The following is a 9,708-nucleotide window of genomic DNA, read 5'->3' as shown; positions in this document are numbered from 1 at the left end:
CAAATTTTGAAGGAACAGGAATAAAAAATGGACAAAATACACATTTTAATTTCAAACTCCTCTTTGCAAATGAGCGCTTATTTGCAACTTGATTCGCTTTGTTCTTAAAGCTTTCACGTTTAGCTGTAGAAAAAGGAGCAGAATACCTCCACAGCTCACTTGCAGCCCAGAACATCCCAGCCTCACTTAGCAGAGTAAAGCTGCCGGACAACCTTCTCCCAGGATAGCTCCCACCTAACCTTTTGTCATCCATCTCTTCTTCTCCCCTGTTCCTTCTCCCCTCTCCTCGTGGCCTCGGTCACCCCTCTTTTCCTATGTGCTGACTGGCTAGTTGACGGAGCCGGTCAAGGACGCCCCCAAATACACCCCCACACACACCTCCCAGGGGTTTAAAGGGTACGGGATGGAGCTGAAAGCCCCACGCCCCAGCGGCTTCCTGAGTTGCCCCCCGTAAAAAAGCCAGTGAAGTGTGCGTTCCTCTGCTGGGAGAGCAGGCTGCAGGCCTGAAGGTTTGGCCCTGAACTGGCGCTCCCCCTGCGGTGAGACCAGGCCAGAAGCAGCCTGCCAGTTGGTTGACTTGACCTCCTCAAACTGATGTGGCACAGGCTGGCAGAGCGGTCACTGATGCTGCACAGTTTGGGGGGAAATAAATGATCTCTGCCCTTTTCTCAATGAGCCCATCTTAGTTCTCATGACATGTCTTCTTTTTTTTTTCCCCAACATTTTTTTTTTTACACAGTTTCTAAAATGCAGTGAATACAAATCTGAAGAGTTTATTTGTTTTTATAAGTGGCAGATGATTCATGTTGCAAAAGATAATATGAGTAAAATAGTTTAAACTTGAAAATAACAATGAGAAGGTCAAATTTTGAGGCGCTAACAGTTTTTTTTTTTTGCAAATTCACAATAAATTTCCAACTTATGGACCAAGTTTGTGTTTGTCAAAAATAAATTCATTACTGTCATATATTAAATCCCACAGGACTGGAAAGGTTCAAATAAACTATCAAACGTCCCATAATCAAAAGTTTTGTCCTCCTCTGTAGGGGAAATTTGCCATAACGGTGAAGATTCACAGACAGTGTAGTGTAAAGCTAAAAAAGGTTAGCCTCCTTGATTAATTGTAATAAAAACATGTGTTTTTATTTTGACTTCAGGAGCAAAAGACTGATATTTTTTTGTCCTGCATATCAAACTGCGTAAAAATGAAGTTCTCAGCCCTTTCAATAAAGTTTGACTCCTTGAAGCGTAAATAGATGGCACCTTAGCATCCTCTGGACCGTCAAAATGCAGTGAAAACATTCTTCCAGCAACAACATGTTTGAAAAGTCTGAACTTGTAGCAGAAAAATGTTGTCCATTCCTAAAATCAATTTAGAGTCAGAAACCTTTTTCAGAACATTTATGATGCCTTTAAGAAGTATTCACGTCCTTGGATGTTTTACCTTTTTTATTGCTTTTACAAATCAATCAAGATCAACAGTATTAGCCTGTTTTGACAAAAAAAAAATTGAACACAAATGTTAAAATTGAGTTTTACAAAAATAATGACAATTACATGAAAACCTTTAAAATACAAAAATATTTTATTGTTGGCTGGGCCTAATTTAACAGAGGTCCAGCCAATTGGTGCTAATCACTTGAATGCTGTGTCTCAAGTCATTGTAGTGTAAAGACAGCTGTGTGTGGAAAATCCATTCACTGGTCAGTCAGTATTCCTGGTTACCGTTACAGCATGGAGACTAAAGAACACCCCAAGCAAATCAGAGGAAAAGTTATTTAAAAGTCAGAGGATGGACACACAAAAAAAACCTCTATGGCACTGAATTGCCCCTGGGGTTCAGTTAAATCCATCAAGAAATAGAAGAAAAATGACACACGTGTAAATCGTCCTATACCACCAGGCTGTCCTCACTAACTATCTCAGAGGTTAAAACACTGTGCGGCCCTGTCTGGGCTCATTTTACCCCCAAAAAAGAAAGTGGCGTCCTGATGGCTCATCATATTTTTTTTTTCTTTGGGATGGTCTGTCAGAGACGGCATCAAAGGTCTGGGAGCCTAGTTAGAATGGGCTGCATCCTGGGAACACATTAGCGAGTGCGTCTGTTTGTGATCTTTCTCTCTTTCATCACTTTGAAATTTTCTCCTTTCGCTCCGGCGACCTCTCTGCCTTCCACTCCCACCATTCACTGACCCATTTCAGGATGTGGAGGGGTGTGGCAGAAATGGCATTAATATCTCACTGCATCCGTTTCCTCACTTCTTTTCTTCTTCTTTTTTTTTTTTAATAATTAGGTAATAAGCATTTCACATTTTTTCTTTAGAGATGTGGGGGGAAGAAAATCTGAAAACCTTTTTCTAGTTCATATCTAAGGACTGCCAAATAACAACAAATCAATGAAGACTTCAAAACAGCTCACATCTGAAAAGCAAAGCTTCCAGGTCAGAGGAGTTTCGTGTAATTGTAAAGAATTCAAATTATCTTTAGCCAGAGCAGCAGTTTAATTTCCTTTGATTATAGCTGATGTATCTCAAAAACACATTTCAAGAGATTTTCAGAGAGCTTGTATTAATCCAGCAATCATTCAAATATCCTATACAGGTAACTCAAGGTAATTGAAGCTTCGCTTTCTAAAAAGTGTCTCTCAAATCCGACCAAACTCCTTTTAATCTAATACAACCTTCTGACATAAATCATCTACAGCTTTGTTTGACGTGAAATCAAACTGACAGGTTTTCAGACTGATTAAAAGTGAACACAGCTAAAGAATATATTAAAAAAAAACAACCCGAAACAACAAAGCAAAGATCTGTAATTACATCGCCCGTCTCCGTCTCTTTCGCATTCTGCTGCCTTTTTTCTGTCCATCTCAAGCTGCTTGTGACAGCTAACTTTCTGAGTGGCTTTAGGAGGCTAAATTGGCCTGGTTTAGGCAGGAAACTCTGTGTGTTTGGTGTCAGATAATGTGCGCTGAGGAGTCAGAGGAGAGTGTGATTAAAGCCAAGCCACTGATAATTATGTCAGACTCCACAGTTGTCCTAAACCTCCTTAGCTAGTTGAAAGATTTCTCTCTGATGAGAAAAACATGAGGAGGAAGAAAGAGACAGGGGGAAAAAAATGTGAAGGGTCTTCCCATTACTGTTGTGGCCTCTTCTGCCCCTGCCAATTTGGAGAAAGTAACTGCAGACTTCCTTCTTTGCTGGACACGTTCTGAAGGGGTGGCATGAGGTTAAAATGCTCAGCTAAGCTTTTTTGTTGCCTCTGAGGGTTGGCTAGAATAATGTTCAATATTTTGCGTACTGTAAACCTGTGATTTGTTACTCTTCAGGTATATTAAGCATAAAAAGGCATTTGTTTTAAATCAAAAGCATGCTAATTTGTGTAGAAGGTGCTACTCCAAATGCTCCATCCATTCATCCATTATCTTCCACTGACTCGGGTCACGGCAGGGAGGCTCAGACTTCCCTCTCCAGCTGCTCACAAGCCTGGAATATCACACCAGGGCAACCAAATCAGACGTCTGATCCACATCCACTGGCTCAGCGCTCAGATTCCAAATTGCGTAAGTTTGAATGACTTTGACTTGACCATTTTTACGTATTAGGTTTTGATCTAAACTATTTCATTCTAGCTGTGTTCCACTGGAAGGTAAACTTCTGCTTTCTTCTTGTCACTCTCCTATAAAGGCTGGATTTGTGAATTTCAAAACTTATAGATGTCCTGGTAAAAGATCTGTGGATTGTGGGCGTTTCTCTCATTAGTGCTCTGGTCTGGCAGGTTCACTTAAAATGTTTGCAGTTGTGTTGCACTCTTTATTTTGACGTCAGGAGCAAAAGACTGATATTTTTTTGTCCTGCATTAAGGTTACATATATCAAACTGCGTAAAAATAAAGTTCTCAGCCCTTTCAATAAAGTTCGACTCCTTGAAGCGTAAATAGATGGCACCTTAGCATCCTCTGGAACGTCAAAATGCAGTGAAAACATTCTTCCAGCAACAACATGTTTGAATAGTCTGAACTTGTAGCAGAAAAATGTTGTCCATTCCTAAAATCAATTTAGAGTCAGAAACCTATTTCAGAACATTTACGATGCCTTTAAGAAGTATTCACCTCCTTGGATGTTTTACCTTTTTTAAATGGTAAAACAAATACTATGTATTACTAAATACATAGTATTTAGTAACAAACATTACAATTGCTTATCTCCTATTCGCCTTTTTTTATCTTTATGATGCTGTTTTTTCACTAATGTCCTCTAAAAAATCCTCTGAGGCCTTTAGAAAACAGCTGGATCCATATTGAGATTAAACTGTGCACAGGTGGATTTTGTTGCAGATCATTTTTACTACACACATTTTGATAATTCTTTGAAATGATTGGGTGACAATTAGTTGTACTGGATTTTATTTGGAGCTATCGGGGGGGAAAAGGGGCTGAACATATGTGTGCAACAAATTTTTAAATCTTCATTTGTAAGACCTGCTAGAAACATTTATTTTTCCAACACAATAATTTTTGTTGGTCTCTTTCACCAAAAATCCCAATTAAATTACATTGCATCATAGATGTAATGGTTTTGCAACATTACAAAATGTGTGGAATTGAAGTGCATACCTATTTCATTTTAAATAGATCAGATCACTTAACACCTTTTTAACAAGTTTATTAAAAAAGAAAAATATAGAGGACAGACTTTTAAAGTGCTCTGAAAACACACACACACACAGAAACATTGAATATTCTTTATATACAAGTTTTCTATTTACCCCGTTTCGCCACGACTGCTCTGAATATGTGTGTTCCAGCCATTACAGTGAGTCTGAAGAGCATGATTGCAGAACTTGGCAGGAGATGAAATCCCATGCAGAGGTTAAGCCTCTGTGTAGTGCTAAGTGGCACAGCATATATTAACATGAAATTCATCCAATTAGATCTAATGGAAACGTCCGGTGTGATGGCGTGTTCAGTCATTTTATGTCCATGAGCAGGCCTTTAATATGTTAGTCTACTTATTTGAAATTTTTCCATCCCTGTTGGTGTCATTTATAGCACAGATGCTAGATTTTCTAATGTTTTCTTTGAAATCAAGACAGTACAATCTTAGCTTGTGGTCAGCTGGCTGAATGAAGCTCTGTAGCAGGAAAATGACAAGTCATAAATTTGATGACTAGTATCTCAGCTGCTCCCTGCACACCAGAAGCTAAGATAGTGGACTCAAAGTCCTCCTTGCCGTGCCTGGCAATATTCCTCATTGTGGGGTCTACTGTCCCGTTCCTTGCCAAAACCAAGCAGCCAGGGATAGTCCCTATCCGCTCCTTAAGCAGTGATCTTTCTATAACTTTTATGAAGCCAACTGAAAATCCTTCTCCATGACCTCCCACAAATAAGTTTCTGCAATCACATAAGCCAAAGTCGTCTTCTTTCACTTCAGCCTAAAATGTTTTACAGCTTTCAAAATGTTTTCTTTTTTTTTTCAGAGCTTTCCATCACTAAGTCACACAGGTCTCTCCATCATCTCTGACCAGACTCTCTGCGTCTACTGAAGAAACTCATCCCCCACCCCGTATGACTCTGCCACCACCGTGTATGATTTGATTAAAGTCTGTTAAGGGTAATGTGCAGCGTAAATTCTTTTGCTCCACTTAGTGTTTTGCATGCAAGTCAAAAATTTCCCCTCGTCTGACCAGAGGAGATTCTCCCTCATGTTCACTGCGTCTCTTACATGGTTAGTGACAGGCTTTAAACAGGTCTTTTTACAGCTTTCTTCCTGGCACTCCTCCATAAGGGCCTGATTGGTGGAGCGCATGATAATAATTGTTCTGTCAACAGCTTCCCCTTTCTGAGCTGCGGATCTCTGCAGCTCCTGCTGAGTCTCTGATTAATACACTCCTTACCCAGCCTGTCACTTTGGGTGGATGCCCATGGCTTGTAGGTGTGTCAAGCTTTTTCTATTTTCAGATAATGGACTGAAAAGTTCTCCAAAACAGGTTTAATAAAGCTTAGGAACACTAATTTATAAAATAACCTTGTTTCAAACTTCTGTCCAACTTTCTCCCTGACCTGCCTGTTGTTTTTATGGTGGTGTTTGTTCTCAAGCAAAACCCCCACCTGGTAAAAATCAGCCCTTTGTTCAACAGTTTGCTTCTTGCTGAGGGTTTGGACTCTCGGTTACTGAGAAACAGCAGCTTGAGAAGTGGACTCTGTTGAAGTTTTAAAATGTATTCAATCGCTAACTTTTGACTGTGACGTATGTGATGCAGTTTACAGAAAAACTGTTTGCAGTGCAAACAACCAAGTTACTAGCTGAACAAGATGGGTGTTAATGTCAATTCAAAACTTGGATGCATGACCAACATGGACTGAGCAGCTTCTTTCACTTCCTCTGCTGTGATTGCTGAAGTACAGGCAGACAACAACTCTAAAGCAGTGCAGAAAATTGACATCGTCGTTCACAAATTCTCCTGTTCGTCGATTGGCCCGGTTGAAATTCTACCGGAAAAATCCAAGTCGTTGGGAGAAAGCTCAGATGGAGCACTGAAGGGAGATCCGAATCAAATGGAATTGCATTCCCGGAAAATTCACAAAAGTGCTGGCTTTATACTGCAATTATCTTATACAAAGATTTTATTCTTTTAATACTTTTATGATTACATATGCCATGGCTTTTATTATTAGAAAACCAACCAAATGGCATAATAACAATGCCATTTTTTCTTTTTCTTTTTTTATGCTACATTGAAGTTTGTTGTTAATCTGACAAGAAATGTAAAAGAAAAAAAAGAGAGAGAGGAGGGGGGTGGGGGTGTAAATACTTCTTTTAAGCCCTGCAGGTTTGGTCAATGTACAATAAAGGACATATATAATTTTGCCACTCAGTCAGTGACACTGACGACAAGAGAACAGAGAAAGTTTGCAAGCTCAACGCAAAAAATAATAATAAAAAAAAAAATAATACATAGATTATGTAAGCCAGTGTTGTTCTGTCCAACACCGCTCCCCATCAGCAGCAGCACCAGTGAGCGTGGCGGTCTTCAAATCGGAGCGCAGACTGTTGTTAAACACTGATTACAGTTGTTGAAGCCCTCCACTCGTACCCCCTCCAACCTCCTGGTTTTATTGCCTTCGTTGCGTGTGTCAAGATCTGTTGCGAGAGTGCCACTTAATGAAGTCGTACCTGAATTTATTTGTGGGAGCCGCCACATAGAGCAGGAGAGGAGGCACCAATTAATAGAACGAAAGAGGAGCCGGTGATTTATAATTAACAAGCATGTGGGTTATAGTAAACATAACACTCAGTGTAATAGCCCTGGAGAGGGGATAGGAAGAGGAGAAAGAAGCAAGGAGGAGGGAAAAAAAACCCGAGCATTGATATGTCCCTTGGCGGATGAGCGGAGTCCTTGTGGCTGACGGGAGCTGTCTAAAGTCACTAAATGAATAATCATCTGTGAATAAGGCTGGAGACAAACGCTTAACGAGGATGATGTGTACCTTGCTGACATGGCGGCTGAGAGAAGCGGCGAGAATGGCAACAGCAGCCAAACAGGCTCGCCTGCGAGTTGAATGGCCTGCAACATTATAACAGCGACGAAGCTGCTTCAGCCAACCGGCCGTGGCGAGCCTGCTCTGTAAGGCTGACTGGTTGGTTGTCAGAATTTCTAAAAGGCCAATGAATCCCCACTCATTTCCAACGGCTCGTCGCCGGTGCATGACGGGAACAAAAAAGGAAATTGTAGCAAACAAACGTAGCGCTGACAGCCCTGACAGTTGAAGGGGGGTGTCTTTCTGTACGAATTTATAAAACATCTTCACGCCAAACTTTTCGCTGTTCGCGGGGCGTTCAGCTGACTCGATCATCTAAACTTTAACGGCAAAAGCCTGTCTCCCAAGCCTTATCACATGTCACTTTGCAGTGTATATTTAAAACAGTAAAGCCATGAGGGGCTTCACTGCAGTGGGTTTTAGAACAGTGGAGAGGCAGACGAGAAGCTTTGCAGTATCACTGTAAAGCTAAGCGTCAAGTGGCTGATTGCTTTCATGAAACATTGAGACAAAGAAGGCAACGGTTCAACAAGCTCCGCATTTTATGACGGTAACATTAAAAAAAAAAAACTCCACATAAAACTCGCACTTTCTGCCAAGTTACATAACTCCATCAACACCTCAACAAAGCTCCATTCTAATTGTAACTTCCTAGGCATATTTTTCAGACATCACGGCAGGCGGTGGGTTTTATTTAAGCAGGTAAGTTGTACGCTGTGCATTTTAATGAATCGGCGATACATCCTCTCTCTTAGTGTTTATTGTGTAGGTGGATCTAATAAATCAAGAACATAATCAAAAAGTGACTTTATTTATTATAAAGTTTACTAAATTTTAAATGTTTAGTTTGACATTTTTTAATGACTTGCAACAAAGAAGACCCCCAAACTCAGTTTCTCATAAAAACTGGGTACTGCATTATATGGGAACTCTGGCTGCACTGTGCAGCCCCAAAACATGACTGTTAGGTTAACTGGTCTCTAGATTTGTCCTGCGTGTCTCTGTGTTGTCCTGCTATGAACTGGCAACCTTTCCATGGCGAGCTCCACCTATTACCCAATGACTGCTGGAGACGGGCACCAGCCCCCTGTGATCCTGCAGTGATAAACAGCCAGAGGATGAACGGATGTAAAATTGATCAAGAGATGCTGTAATACAAAGGATACGGTCTGCAGCAATAAAATGCAGTGTGGTGTTTAAATAATGTTCAAAACACAAGAGAATAAACATTTTCATCGTGGTAACTTTTGGGTTTGGCTTTGATGGATTCTGTCAGCTGACAAATGTTTTACCTTTTGTTGATTAAATTTTAGATCACTTTCAATAGTGCAATTAATCCAACCACACAACTACCACTTTTTATTCTATTTTTTAATTATTTTTTTACTTTAAAGTACTATTTTATTTAATTCATTTTTAGTACAAGAAAATTATTGTTTCACTTGTGTTGTGTGTGACAACGTGACATATGCAATGCTGTTTTTGTAGGAGCTGAGAATGTAGACACACACGGTTCCGATGGGGTGTGATAGAGAGTGTAATTTTGCATACTTCTCAAGATGGCCACTCACGTGGTGCATTTAGGTACACTCTGTGCCAAGGGAATACTGAGATTCATCTGTCAGCACAATAATCACCGAAGTGATAATGGTCGTGGCAGCTACACCAACAGAGAACATTACGGTGTCTGTGTTATTGTGACATTTTCCCTTTTCAGTTCTAAACACATAAGTACAGAGGACGATAAACCGTCTGTTTGCAGGATTTAAAGAATGCAATGTAGTCGGCACACCCATCCATCCAAAGTCAGCGATGCTGTAGCTATTCAGGCCACTGCCAGAGTGCGGGATAGGATGCTACCCCTTTTACCTGCTGGTCTCACTTCCCTCTCACTCGTCCCGAGGGGGCTCGTTTATTTACATGAGTGCAAAGCAGAAAGGCATCAGAGGAAGTCTTAAAGTTGAGCCACAATGACCGATTTAAGCCGCCACCCAAAAGCCTTATTTTTCCTTTTGGCTAAGAGGATTTGTGTCTGGTCCATGTGTATCAGGCCACTCTCTCTCACTCAGACTTTCTCTCTGGGACAAAGTCACCCCTGACTCATTCTGAGAGTGAACGTAGCGTCTTGCCAAAGAACTGTCTGGCTAATGACAGATTTGGACACACACA

Source organism: Poecilia latipinna, unplaced genomic scaffold, assembly GCF_001443285.1.
Source record: "Poecilia latipinna isolate Pla-1442-1.1 unplaced genomic scaffold, P_latipinna-1.0 Scaffold23, whole genome shotgun sequence".
Lineage (NCBI taxonomy): Eukaryota > Metazoa > Chordata > Actinopteri > Cyprinodontiformes > Poeciliidae > Poecilia > Poecilia latipinna.
This window is presented reverse-complemented; position numbering follows the sequence as displayed.